Here is a 15,109-nt window from a genome sequence, read left to right as displayed (position 1 = left end):
ATCGGGACATCTAGTCACCCTAAAGGTAACTGAGGCAAGGCAAAATTCCCTTCAGCAACGGGACTTAAGCTACTCGACGCCCCATAGGTTGATACCCTTGTCCATCTCCCGCTCCCTACCAATTAGAGCTCTTTCCCAGATCATAGGGCGATGACAGACCTGGACAGCTCGCTCTTCAAAATCCATTGGTTTGCTGAGCTGCCACTCCGAAACCTCCCTGTAACTGATCAGTTTAGTTACCTGTCAATCAAAGCTAGACTGCTAACCCCTGGGAGCAAGAGGTGGGGATTATTGTCTTCCATCACAGAGCATGGCACGCCAAAGCTTTTCTGAACTTGATAGGTGAAGAGACCTGTCTATCAATTCCTCTTGCGATTCCTATTGGTCTTAGGAATAAAGGGAGTCCCGCCCCCTGTATCCTGCCACTCAACATCTTTTTCAACGTAGTAGGTGGGAAGTCTTGTCCATTAAGTATCCTCGGTGTCTATTGGTTAATAGTTTAATAGGCGGGGCTTATATCCCCGCCCCCACTCTCTCCGTCCCCTCTCGGATCCGCAGTTCATTCCGTCTCCGGCTGCTGGTGGGTGCGGATACGGTCCGGTTGCCAGCCCTGAGCTCCGATTGGAGGATGTGGCTCGGTAGGCGGGCTCTGAATGTACCGTTTCGGGGCGGGATTGGTCAGCGCGGCGAGGGGGCGGGGAGGAGGGCGGAGCCGCCTGTCAGTCGGTCTGTCCGTCTGGTCCGGGCAGCCGGCGGGGGAGGTGGTGGTTTCATGGCAGCTTCGGTGCCCGGCGCCCCCGCCCCTCTTCATGTGGTGACTGGGGGAGAGAAGGCCGGGCCCGCGGGGTTCGGTCCCCCGCCCCCCTGAGGAGGAGGCTGGGGAGCCGCTATGGCAGCGCCGCACAGGTAGGAGGAGTAGCCGGGGGCTTCCCCCTAGCCCGGGGGCGGCTGGTTCCCAGTGCCCTTCCCCCACCCAGACATGCTGATCCCTGTGTGTGCGGGGCCCCACCCACCCCGGCGGGGTGCCTCCTCCCCCTCCCCCCCCCGCTCTAGCCTGGTTGGGTCCGGTCACCCTCCCCCCCCTGAATCCCCGTCTGAAAGATGGAGCGGGGTGTCTGATCCCAGACTCCACCTGCCACCCCCACCAAGGCAGTCCCCCTCCCAACCAGCGGGCCTGGTCCTTTGCTCAGCCCCCCACTGGGATAGGAGTGATTCACCCTGACCCCCAAACCAAGCCCCTCCTGCCTTGGGTTCTCCCTCCTCTCCCAGCTAGGTGAGAGGCATCTGTAACCCCCTCCCATAACATGCCCTCCTCTCTAGGGAGTGCCTGGTCACTTGCCCAGAGACATGGATACTCCCTGTTCCCTAGTGCCCTCCTTTTCCCCCACCCACCAGGAGGATTTCACACATGCCCTATTCCCCCAGGCACAGTGTTACCCCCATCCCAAGAGGTGGTGGTGGTGAATCTGCCCACAGCCCCTCATATCCCTGTGAGATGGGCATAAGGAAGGGAGAGTGCCGAATCCCCTCTGTTTCTAGGGAAAAGATGGTAGGAGCTGGCACATCTGCCTTCAGCACACACTGGCACATCACCAGCTCCTGGCCACTGAAGCTGTGTCTCTGTGATATGAGCTTTTCATTTGTGTCTATGTCCCAATCCCTGAAGCTACCATCTTCTGGGTTAAAAAAATGTAAAATCTAGGCCAGGGTGACTTGGTCTGTTCTAGAAGGAGCCCTCCCCTTGCCTCCTTTTCTGTAATGGTATCTGCTGCTGAAACAGATATTCACTCCCCAGTTCTAGCTCTTGGGTGGGCCTTGCTCCTTTTTTGGGCTGTTAGGCCAGTATCCAAAATCCTTTAGTTGATGGCTTTGCCGAACCCAGCACAGGCATGAGGAGTTGTCTCAAGGTCTAACTCAGTAGTTCTCAACCAAAGGCCTAGGGTCCCCCTAGGGTGCCTCAAGCAGATTTCAGGGGGGCCTCCAAGCAGGGCCATCATTAGACTCGCTGGGACCGAGGACAGAACACCGAAGCCCCGTTGCGTGGGGCTGAAGCCTGAGCAACATGGCTTCGTGGGAACCCCTGAGGCATGGGGCCCCAGGCACTGCCCTGCTTGCTGCCCCCTAACGCCAGCCCTGGCTTTTATATGCAGGAAACCAGTTATTGTGGCACAAGTAGGCCATGGAGTTTTTATATTCTGTTGGGGGGTGGGGGCTCAGAAAGAAAAAGGTTGAGAACCCCTGGTCTAACTGGATACCACTTGGTAGGTGTAATGGCAGCATCCACTGAATTGTGCTAGAGCTGAAGGCTTGTTGTTATGCCCATTGTGTTCATTTTTAGTGGGGTTTAGTAACTGGGATAGAAACCTTGGACACAGCTTGTCCCTTTTGATATAACTTTGAAAAAATACACTGCCAACTGACTGTCTTTGAATGAAAGATTGCCAAAATGCTGTTAAATGCTCCAATCTTTGGGTTTAAAATTTGTCTATTCAGTATGCCCAAAATGGCTAAATTATGAAGAGGAAGATCTCTGCTGTGACTGATTTGCTTGTAGAGTATTTCTGAAAGAAAAAATGTTTGTTAGCTGCTTAGTAGGTTGCTTGTAGGGAATGAAAATTAGGTTGATTTTGGTGTCCATGGGACTTGCTGTAGTCAGTCCTGGATCAGTGCAAAGAAAGCACTGCTAGTTTGAGATCTTGCATATCACCAGAGTAAGCATCAATGGAAAATTTCTCAAGGATATAAAACATCTGTTGTTAGCCCTAGTTGCAACTTATTGGCACCTTTTAAAAAAAATCAAATTATTTTGTTCACCGTCCTGTATTGTCCTTCTCCACTTGACTTTAGATAGGATTTTAGCAGCCACTGTCTCAGGAGCAACTAGGAAAGCTGGTACCCATTTTTTAGCAATGACACAAGCATTCGGTAGATGGGGCTTTAAGCAGTTTTACTACTCTTTCATAAATGCTCACTCTGAACTTTGACTATGGCATTGGACTTTCATCTCCCTCAGTGCTAACAATGTTGAGAGCCCTAGTGTAGACAACCCTCCACTGCCAGCATGACTTTGAAAACTATTGCTCAGACTTGCTGTGGGCAGGTCCCATGAACAGAATGCATAAAATGGTGTTGGCAGCTGGCAGGCTATTTACACTAAGAGCTCGTCTACAGAAACAATTTGTGGTAAAATGGGGTATGAATCTGTCCCATGCTAGCCTGCCACAGTCTGTCAGAGTGGTTAGAGTGCTTTAGGCCACTAGCTTGCCATTTCAGCTTGCTGCAAACTAATTGTTCTTGTAGACAAGGCCTAAGGCGTCTTTTCCATAGTGTAGACACCTCCAGCAAGGTTAGCTGATGTAGTAAAACTGCCAGAGGCTAGTCTACACTAATTCATACACAGTTGCAAAAAAATAAGTACTAACTTCTGTAAAATAGATGTGGCCTTAACAGTTAGAAACTGGTGCCATTTACCATTTGAAAGTAGCTTGGTGTCTCCGCCTTCAAGTAGTATAACAGTGAACCGCTGACACTGGAGATTATGAGAAGTCAGCTGCTGAAATCATGTCAAAATTGAAGTGGAAAGAAAAGATAATTTGAACGATGTGACTTTTTTTGGTCAACTGGTATCAAGGTTTCCAGGATCAGTTAATGCTTCCAGATATCCTTCCTGGACTAGTGAGCAGAAGAGGGAAATTTTTGATCCATGGTTGTGGAGTTTCTCTTAACCATGCTTTATTTCTTTCACATTAATATACTTCTTGATACTTAGAGTATAACAGCCAAGATATGAAGTCACATCAATCTAATACATGACATACATACTGTTGACAAAGTCCTTGCCAATTGTAAATTATGAATGGACCTGGTTTTGCAGTTGGGATCTCCAATGGAAAAACAACTTTATATTTGAAACAAAATTATTTTTCTGCTTAGTAGTTGAATCTTATATGTCCATTTGTGAATTCCTCTGATGACAACATTTTTGTTTTAGAAAACTTTAGAAAAGTGTGCTGAAAATTTCACGTATCAAAAAAAGTCCCCAACCCTCCAGAAAAACCCAATAACATTTAAGTTTCGGATTTGCAAAGGAGGCTAAAGAAGCTTGGTGTCCAATTCCCACTGATCAGGATTTGGTTGCCTAAAATCCTGAAGTGCCTCTGAACGTTTGTCTACAAAAACTTAATTTGGGAGTGGGTGGGGAAATAGCCAGCGCTCTCCAATACTTTTATTACCATCCAAAAGAAGAGCCACAAGTTGGGATGAAACCCAGTTTCTCTGTTGGGTAGCCGACTTCAAACACTCCTAGAGCATTGAACTTGCTCTGGCTTGTAGGCATGAATTTTACCATCTGCACTTCTCTGCTGTCCACATTAGAGTGCAAGATTCTTTGAAATTATAGGGCCCTAGTGGCTTGCTATGGCTCTTAGAAGAGAAGATGTGACATGTACATGTATGTGTTCATCATGCAAGATCCAGAACAATTAGGCAATCTAATTTCAGACCTAACAATCTTGTCACTGGCCCTTTAAAGCAATATTTACTTTCACATTTAGTAATTAAGTAATAAAGTCCTGGGTTGCCTGTGACATTGATCTCAATGGGACTTTTATAGGTGTGCTTGGGAGTAATAGATTCTTTGGTAAATACTGGCAGCCAAAGGCTGAGAACTAAGGGTTCCTTATAACCTTGAGGTTTTTCTGAAGCATACTAGCAACATTACATCATTCTAATGTTATAAAATGTATATTTAAACGTGTTCTTTCTAAACTGACCTATATGTGGAGTCCTGATATATTGACTCTGGCAACACTTATGATTTGTCATGCCAGGAAAGTTATTGAAAGTGGATTGCCTATACTTGTGAGATGCTTAGCACAATGAAATCTTTGCATACATACAAAGACTGACGATCTGTGTTGAAACTGAATCGTGCAGAATGAAATTGGGAGGAAAAGATTTCGGAATCAGAGAGTGTTAGGTGATAGACTGTTCATTGGCTACTTAGGTGGTTGTCTTAAAGGACAGTTTTTACAGCACCAATTCAATTTAGCTTCACCACATGCTGTTTGCACCAATGCATCTTGCTGCTGCCCTGAAGAGAGAACCTTTGGGCTTTAGAGTTCAAGACCTGTTGTTCACTCAGTCCTCTAAGATCTCCTACAAGTTTGGGGGTATTGATGGCAACTTGATTAATAGGGATTATGCCATCAGAGTAGCTGTCCTAGCTATATAATTCTACTGTGCCTGTACTGTGGTATTTTAGCACCTTGCAAGGCTAGTGTGGTAAGGCTTTGAATGATAACACTGATGGTGCGTTCTGATTTTTTTTTTTCCCCCCATACTTTTTGGCATGTTGTTACTCAGAACTCCCACTGAAGTGAAGATGATTCTTGCACCGTAGAGTTCACTGAGTTTTTGCCTGGAAAGTCTAACATAGTCATAATGCTAACATGTAGTCATATTACTAGAGCTGCTTCTGTGTCTGACATCAGCATTGTTGCATGAGCAGTTCAACACTGGATACAGTTGCTTTTATTAATTTAACTGAAAGAAAACTCAGACCTAGGGCTGCCACCGTATTCCCTCTGCAGAAATATAGATTTTAATATAGCATTTAAGATTGCCCATTGTTTAGATATTGTTTTGAGGCTCATTACAAAGTGAAATGACTCTAGTGAATGACAAACATGAGTTGTCTTTCCCCTGGGTCAGAAACCAGATTCACTCCCCCAAATAAGAATGTCACGAGTCCTCAAACCACCTGTCTGAATCCCATGGCACTTTTAAGACTCCCACCACCCTCAATCATCCCACATTGTAACCCCTGGCTGGAGTAGCATATAGCTTCCTTATTGAGCCTGCCAACAAATGAACATTAGAATCATAGAATATTAAGGTTGGAAGAGACCTCAGGAGTCATCTAGTCAAATCCCCTATTCAAAGCAGGACCAACACCAACTAAATCATCCCAGCCAGGGCTTTGTCAAGCTGGGCCTTAAAAACCTCTATGGGTGGAATTCCACCACCTCCCTAGGTAACCCATTCCAGTGCTTCACCACCCTCCTAGTGAAATAGTGTTTCCTAATATCCAACCTACACCTCTCCCACTGCAACTTGAGACCATTGCTGCTTGTTCTATCATCTGCCACCACTGAGAACAGCCTAGCTTCATTGTCTTTGGAATCCCCCTTCAGGTAGTTGAAGGCTACTATCAAATCCCCCCTCACTCTTCTCTTCTGCGGACTAAATAACCCCAGTTCCCTCAGCCTCTCCTTGTAGGTCATGTGCTCCAGCTCCCTAATCATTTTTGTTGCCCTCCGCTGGACTCTCTCCAATTTGTCCACATCCCTTCTGTAGTGGGGGGACCAAAACTGGACACAGTACTCCAGGTGTGGCCTTACCAGTGCTGAATAGAGGGGAATAATCACTTCCCTTGATCTGCTGGCAATGCTCCTATTAATACAGCCCAATATGCCATTGGCCTTCTTGGCAACAAGGGCACACTGCTGACTCGTATCCAGCTTCTCATCCACTGTAATCCCCCAGGTCCTTTTCTGCAGAACTGCTGCTTAGCCAGTCGTCCCCATCCTGTAGCAGTGCATGGGATTCTTCCTTCCTAAGTGCAGGACTCTGCACTTGTCCTTGTCGAACCTTGTCAGATTTCTTTTGGCCCAATCCTCCAGTTTGTCTATTTCTCTCTGGACCTATCCCTACCCTCCAGCATATCTACCTCTCCCCCCAGTTTAGTGTCATCTGTGAACTTGCTGAGGGTGCAATTTATCCCATCATCCAGATGATTAATAAAGATGTTGAACAAAACCGGCCCCAGGACCGACCACTGGGGCACTGTGCTTGATACCAGCTGCCAACTAGACATCGAGCTGTTGATCACTGCCTGTTGAGCCCGACAATCTAAGTAGCTTTCTGTTCACCTTATAGTCCATTTATCCAATCCATACTACTTTAACTTGCTGGCATGAATACTGTGGGAGACTGTATCAAAAGCTTTGCTAAAGTCAAGATATATCACATCCACCACTCTCCCCATATCCACAGAGCCAGTTATCTCCTCATAGAAGGCAATCAGAAACATTAGTTTTTCTGTAACTGATTTGTTTTTTGCAAAACTGCTGGTAGGATAGTGAGGGCGAGCTTGTTCACTCCTGCCTCTGTAAACATAACAGGTCCTGCTCTCCCCCGGGGCTGTGGAGGGGAACCAATAATGGGGGCTCATTAGTGTCCCACTGGTAGCTGGAGTGACCTGTCTCTACAGGTTAGCCCCCTGAATTTTTTTTAAGTGAATTTACTACCATGGAAGAAGCCGGATTGAAAATGTCTTTGAGACTAAAGTCCTCTGTCTATCCCCAGGACAATAAAAGGGCAATCTTTCCCACATGCTGCCTGTACCAATGTACCTCACCTCTGCCTCTGAGGTAGCGCTGGGTGTTCAATTTGTATGTCCGTTCAGGCCTAGCCTCTCTGAGACTGTCTACAAACCTGTTACGTAGCATCAAATGTGATAGTGACTTGATACAACACCGGGATGCTGAGAACTATACAGACCCCCAGCTCATTTCATATATTCCCCTAAACAGCCTTCAGATGGCCGTTACTTTTGGTTACTATGGTCAGAAATGGATTTGAACCAGCGACCTAGAGGAGCCTACATCTTGGATGGTGTAGAGTGGCTAAATTAAGACACTGTAAACTTCAGAGCTAGGAAGAACAAAGTGTTTTTGAGCACTTGTGGCAATGTTAGATATGTGGATTGGACAGTCATACTAAAATGAAGGGTTTATTATATTAAATATATTCTTCTCCTTGCCTGAACATGTGATAACTGAACCAGGTAATAAATTAACTTCTGGAATTGTGGGTGATAGCTGCTAATGGTTAACTGTACTGGTATGAATAAACCAATAGCCGTTTAATCTTTACATACCCCAAGCTATAGAGTTCTGATGTCCTTGCCTGTCCCATGGTGGAAAATTTGAGGGACATTTTTTTTTTGTACAAAAGGTCATGTCATTACTCTACTGTAGAACTCTAGGCATTGCAATGAATTTTAAGCATGTTATCAGAAGGCTATCGGTCTGTGTGTGTCTGTGTTTCTGCTGGTGGTGTTAATAAGAGAAAGGAGAATGTGTGTTTAAAATTACGGTCCCAGTATAGGCAATACTTGCTTCTGAAAACGTGTGTTTTGTTCCCCAGAGTTATAAAAATAAAATCTGTTCAAGACAATTTAAGGAAGATCTTATAGGCTGGCTGAATCTATGAAAATTTACTTCAAGACAATTATTTCTTAGGCATCACAGAATAGTTCAACAGAACCATAGATGGTAGTGAAGTGATCTTTTCACTGTAAATGATATTGAAGACTTCACAGAGAGCTCCATGAAGTCTTCAATATGGCTCTTCTGCTTTAATTATTTTTAAGCACAGAATTTAATAATTCACAGAAAATCTTAACTGTGCAATGGAGCAAGAGTAGTAGTGTCAGTTGTACGGGACCAGTCTGAAGCAGATCATGGAGTTGGAAGCAGAATTGCTCAACCTTAATCTAGGTCTTGAGGTTTTTCCTTTTTTTTTTTTTTTTTTTTTAAAGGCCACTCTTACTAAGCATTCCCTTATAATGCAGCCACTTCTGTTAACAATTTAATTCCCATCTTTCCTCTAAGGCCAAGTAGCTATGCCCTTTAGACTTTAAATGTTTTGGTTAAACTTTGCTGAACTTCAGAACTATTAACCTAACGGCATGGTAACACTATATTCCAAACTGAAATAACTTAAGTTATTATCAGGTGTTGTCTGTCTCATCCACTCTTTCTGTCTGGCTGTTCCAGGTTTTTACTGTGTTTAGTATGCCTTTCCTTCTGATGAAGGGTTGGAAGCTGTATGAAATGCTGCTCCCTGACTAGGATAGTCAGTTTTCTGACAATTTAAAATTATAGCACACCTTAATCCTTCGTGAAGTAGACCAAAGTAAGCATCTTTCACAATAGGCAGTTACTTATTCCTATTCTGATGGCATCTGGTTTGCATTAAGATTAAATTAAACCTGATGCAGGTAAATAAGGAATATTAATTATTAAAAATATCTTGTCTTCCAAAACCGTGTTTCTCAGGTTAGTTTGGTTGTTTCTCCTCTTATCTCAGAGCTGTTTATAACATTTCTGTTACTGTTTTGTCCACTGGTAGTTACTGCAGGTTGCCCTTCCTAGCAATAGGCACCATCTTGTGCCATGAATCAAATTAGGGCCCTGTGAGCTCAGTGCCATTTCCAATGTAGCACTGTAGCATTTGAAATGTCATGATTGATTTGGTTTTCAGGTTGCCTTTGTCATATGTTCCTGTTTGTTTATGACCTTATACTATTCTGTAAGGCTGAAGGTGAAGCCTTTTCAACCACACCTCTTGAGCAGTGCAGGTATCTGCTTATACCTGTCCTTCTCAAAGGGTTGTTACCTGTAACAAAACATACTTTATTAATGTTATAAACCATTAGCTAATGAGTCCTGACCTCTGATTTATAACCAGCTACATACTGTGCTAGAATCTGTCAGCTAATCATACTCCTTGCATAATGCCCATTTTTGTAACAGTGAATTGTGTAGTGATCATGATTATTCAGAGTTCATATGAAAACATGAGATGTGTTTGTGTTCAATTGATTACAAACATGAGTGGGTATAATTATGAAGAGTTTTTGGTGTCATGTATAATTTCCATTATTATTAGGAGCTGTTAAACCAGATTTGCTCCTTGAGCTCCTCCCCGGAAGAAGACTGAGAAATGTACCATGGCACAGGCATTTTTGCATAGTGACAGGGAAGAGATGATTAAATGCTTCACACCCAGCAAGCATGTTTGCAGTGAAACCTTTTTAGATCTAAGAATGAGAAGCAGGATTGTGGCACTGATTGCTACAGTGTAACTTGTCAGTGCCTCTTCCTTGCATCCAAACCTGCACATAGCTGCCGGTTGCCTGTTGTAACAGGGATGCTCAGAAGAGCTGGGAGTGAAACAATGCTCAATTAATCCAAGAAGCATAAGGGATCACTTATTAATAGGCACTAGAAAATGTTCCCTTTTAAAAGTGTCTGGGTCTGTTAAAACAGGCAGCACTGCTGCACTGTTCATGGTGGTAAAATTAACTTTGCTGCATTTTTCAGACACGGTGCTTCCAGTCTGTGGATAATAGTTGTAATTTTACAGTAATGCCCTGCTGGTGTCAGCAAATAAATGAGGCTGAGATTTATAAGAACATGTCATACTCTTCCTGTATTAAGGGAAAGGGGGAGAAATTGAAGCACATGTTACGTGTTTGCAGCTGACAAATAGCTATAAAATTAGTAGGAGCCAACATAATGGTTTATCACACTGATTAATCAGCCCTGTTATCATAACTAGGACAAGGCATGATGAATTTCTAGAGAACTACACATCTAGAGGACAGAGGTTGATACAAAAGATGGAGACACCAGTTAGGTCCAGAACCAGTGCCTTACTGAGAAGCTCCGCTCCACCACTTCCAGCTACTGGAGGGGATGAGGGAAGGTCTTTCCAAGGTGCCCTCCCCCCTCCCCCCCCCCACTCTCTTTTTTTAAATATACATTATTTTTCATTGCCCTTGGCTGATAGATGTACCACATTTTGAAGCCTCTTGCTTTCTCCTCTCTCCACAGATCCCAAGTTACTGGAAGAGATGAACTCTTTCCCCTTCCACCCACATTCCAAAGCCTCCTAAATACTGGGGAGGGGTCTCCTGTTCTATCCTTCCTCTAGCATCTGTGGTGGTGATGGTGGGTTTTTTTTTTCTTGGGTGGGGGGTGACAACAAGGGGGATGGTTGTCCCTCACAAATAGTATCACTGCTTGCAGCTGCAGCAGCCTATGTTTTAACTTGATATTATTGTCAGTTTCCTGGCTGTCTAGAACAACCATGGTGAAACTAGGATGAGTCTTGTTAATTTCACTTTGCTGCTTGTTTGGAAAGCAATGGGCAGGGAGAGAGGTACCAAATCTCTGCCTATAGTCTTGGGGAAACAGCCCTGTATGGGTTCACTTTTGGAAGGTTCTCGGCAATAAATGCAAGCTAAAAGCCTTGTGACCTGATTTTCAAAAGCACTGAGCACCTGCAGCTTTCACTGAACTCAGTGGGAGCTGTGGCTGCACAGCACCTGTGCAAATCAGACTGATGTGTGTGGGGTGTGGTGGTGGTGTGTATTTTTTTTTTTTTTAAATGAGTGTTTGTGCTCAACAGAAATTGATGCTTAGGTTCCTTTGCCCACCAGGGTCTGCCACTGATTTAGATGCATCTCAGTGCTACAGACCTGATGCTTCAGTGTAGTATACCAGCCTCCTTAGCCTTATTTCAGTGCTTTATTCCCAGTATGAGAACAATATACTGAGCACCTTTGTCGCCTTCTGTACTCTAAGCTGTATTATGAACCCGCTGTACTTACTGAAGCTTTTCAATTTCATGATGTCTTTCTTTCCTGAGGTATCAGTATACTCTATTGGTCTTCTCAAGTTGAGCTCAGTATGCCAGACTCTCTTCATCCTAATTGGTAGGGTGACCATATTTTCCCAAAGGGAAAACAGGACACCCCGCAGGCCGGCCTGAGGCCCCTTCTCCCCCTGTGCCTGAAGCTGGCCCGAGACTCCCTGACGCCTGCCCGTGCGGGACCGGCCCAGCCTAAGCTGCTCTCTTGAGCCCTCCCTCCTGCAAGGGGCTGATGTTGTCACTCTCTTCCAACCTTCCCAACCCCACTCTCTAGCTGGTTTTAAAAACATTTCACTTATGCCATGAGGAAAGGCCAATTAGTTAGTTGACTACATGTGGAGTGTACTCTTCTAGATTTCATATGAGGGAGACTTGTTGGAGCAACATTGGAAACCTCTATCAATCACTCGGCGGTCAAAGTACATTATTTGGTTCCTTTGTGGAATGCCTTCAATGGTTAACTCAGGAGACATTGATACAAGCTTGTTAGAATAAGAGCAGCAGCACAGAGGGTTTAAAAATATACCTGAGCAGTGGGTCCTAGACAAATTAGAGGATTGGGCCAAAAGAAACCTGATGAGGTTCAACAAGGACAAGTGCAGAGTCCTGCACTTAGGATGGAAGAATCCCATTCACTGTTACAGACTAGGGACCGAATGGCTAGGAAGCAGTTCTGCAGAAAAGGACCTAGGGGTTACAGTGGACGAGAAGCTGGATATGAGTCAACAGTGTGCCCTTGTTGCCAAGAAGGCTAACAGCATTTTGGGCTGTGTAAGTAGGGGCATTGCCAGCAGATCGAGGGATGTGATCATTCCCCTCTATTCGACATTGGTGAGGCCTCATCTGGAGTACTGTGTCCAGTTTTGCGCCCCACCCTACAAGAAGGATGTGGAAAAATTGGAAAGTGTCCAGCGGAGGGCAACAAAAATGATTAGGGGGCTGGAGCACATGACTTATGAGGAGAGGCTGAGGGAACTGGGATTGTTTAGTCTGCAGAAAAGAAGAATGAGGGGAGATTTGATAGCTGCTTTCAACTACCTGAAAGGGGGTTCCAAAGAGGATGGATCTAGACTGTTCTCAGTGGTACCAGATGACAGAACAAGGAGTAATGGTCTCAAGTTGCAGTGGGGGAGGTTTAGGTTGGATATTAGGAAAAACTTTTTCACTGGGAGGGTGGTGAAGCACTGGAATGGGTTACCTAGGGAGGTGGTGGAATCTCCTTCCTTAGAGGTTTTTAAGATCAGGCTTGACAAAGTCCTGGCTGGGATGATTTAGTTAGGGATTGGTCCTGCTTTGAGCAGGGGGTTGGACTAGATGACCTCCTGAGGTCCCTTCCAACCCTGATATTTTATGATTCTATGAAGGGATAGCTGTTTGTGTCCCTGGAAAGTGCAGTACTCTACCAGCTTGAGATCAATCTTAAGAAAGGGTATGCGTGCATGAGGAAGTTACCTTCTGCATGCTACTAATGTTGGTGACGCACAAAGTAGACTCTGTGGACTGCTCTCAATCACTCTAGTCTTGCCCACCCCTGGGAGGAATTCTTCTGTAAAATATTGTATTAATACATAAACTAAACCACATTTTAGTAACCTGAAGGCTGACACCAACCAATTAAATTAATTCATAGCTAAGGCTGCTATTATGTCTGTCACCATCCAACAAATCATCTCTGGGAAAGTTGACCAAGGTTTTTAAAATTTATAAAATCCATAGATGAAAGGAATGCTGTGGGTGGGTATAAACTAGCTGCACGTGACTTCCCTCTGTCTTGAAAAACTTAATTCAAATTGGCTTGCAAACACTATCCTATGTCACAGTAGTGTTGTGAGGATAAATATGCTAACTATTGAGGGGCACTCAGATATCATGGTAATGGGAGCCATCTAAGTACCTAAAATAGATAGTATGGTCTGCAGCCATACATGAATTTGGGCTGTGATCTTGTCAGATCTTGTAAGTAATGGGAGTCAGGCCTGGTTAGTATTTGGGTGTAAGCCATCTATGGAAAACCCATGGTGCTTTAGGTCCCCTCTGAGTCCATGTCCTACCAGGATGCTAAGACATTGTCCATATTCAAAGTTGCACCAGTTTAACTATAGGTATGATTTTTTTTAAACTGATTAAGTTAAACCAGTGCCATTGAGAGTTAAAACTCTTAAATCTCAGGATTTATCTATTTGTGAAAGATAATCTAGAATAAAATAGGGTGAGAATTTAAAGCAGATTAACTATTCTGTGGGTGGATACTGTTATTCAGGCAGTCTTAATCCAGATTCCAAATTAGGCACTCCTATTCCAGAATAAGGGTGTCCACACATGGAGTTAATCAGGAATAGATATTTCAGAATAACTCCTTGTGTGGACAATTCCTAAATCTGGTTTATTGACTTGGCTTAATTTGATTAATTATTAAATTAATCTTAATAGACTTTAAACTGACTTAAATTTAATCGTGGCTTTTACATCAATTTACTTAAATTGTTTTTTAAACATAACATTAAATCTGTACAAAGGGCAGTTTGTTGCTGGAGATGTGGTCCTTTCAGCTCACCTGAAAAGCTCCCTTATGGTGAAAGACTGCAAAGAGTGGGTGCAAAGTCTGGAGTCTTGGGCCTGGGAGAGACCATGACAGAAGGCATTGGATGAGGCCAATGTGGACATGAATCTCTGCAATGGGTAGTTGAGCGGTTCCTAATGGAAACGAAGGGACACGAGACTAGACTTGGAGTGCTGAGTTGAAGATAATCTACTTTTCAGTCAGTACAATGGTGGTTTAGCATTAGGGCTGTCAAGCGAGTAAAAAACGTAATCACGATTAATCGCACTGTTAAACAATAATAGAATACTGTTTAAATATTTTTGGATCTTTTCTACATTTGCAAATATATTGATTTCAATTACAACACAGAATACAACGTGTACAGTGCTCACTTTATATTTATTTTTTATTACAAGTATTTGCACCGTAAAAAACAAAGAAATAGTATCTTTTAGTTCACCTAATACAAGTACTGTAGTGTATCTCTTTATCGTGAAAGTTGAATTAATTATGTACACAAAAACCCTGCATTCAAAAATAAAATGTAAAATTTTAAAGCCTGAAAGTCCACTCAGTCCTACTTCTTGCCAAGCCAATCGCTCAGACAAACAAGTTTGTTTACATTTGCATGAGATAATGCTGCCGGGTTCTTGTTTACAGTGTCATCTGAAAGTGAGAACAGGTGTTCTCATTGCAGTGTTGTAGCCGGTGTCACTAGATATGTGCCAGATACACTAAAGATTCATATGTCCCTTCGTGCTTCAGCCACCACTGGGGGACATGCATCCATGCTGATGATGGGTTCTGCTCGATAACAATCCAAAGCAGTACATACTGACGCATGTTCATTTTCATCATCTGAGTCAGATGCCACCAGCAGAAGATTGATTTCATTTTTTGGTGATTTGGGTTATGTAGTTTCTGCATTGGAGTGTTGCTCTTTTAAGACTTCTGAAAGCATGCTCCACACCTCGTCCCTCTCAGATTATGGAAGGCACTTCAGATTCTTAAATCTTGGCTCCAGTGCTATAGCTATCTTTAGAAATCTCACATTGATACCTT

The 15,109-nt window shown here is 43.8% G+C and overlaps 1 protein-coding gene across 6 annotated transcripts in view; it reads left to right on the top strand.

Moving 5' to 3' along the window:
• Positions 1–527: 527 nt before the first annotated feature.
• Positions 528–15,109, top strand: part of EVI5L (ecotropic viral integration site 5 like) — a 72,688-nt gene continuing 58,106 nt past the window's right edge. Inside the window, exon 1 of one of the 6 annotated variants that reach the window (XM_005296059.5) lies at positions 528–638. The gene's annotated coding sequence lies outside the window, so the exon portion shown is untranslated. Of the gene's footprint in view, positions 639–692; positions 907–15,109 lie in introns of those variants that run through there. The other 5 variants (XM_065575490.1, XM_005296058.5, XM_065575491.1 and 2 more) reach the window with 5 other exon arrangements.

The sequence above is a fragment of the Chrysemys picta genome, chromosome 22 (genome assembly GCF_011386835.1).
Source record: "Chrysemys picta bellii isolate R12L10 chromosome 22, ASM1138683v2, whole genome shotgun sequence".
NCBI classification, from domain to species: Eukaryota; Metazoa; Chordata; order Testudines; family Emydidae; genus Chrysemys; species Chrysemys picta.
This window is presented reverse-complemented; position numbering and strand designations above follow the sequence as displayed.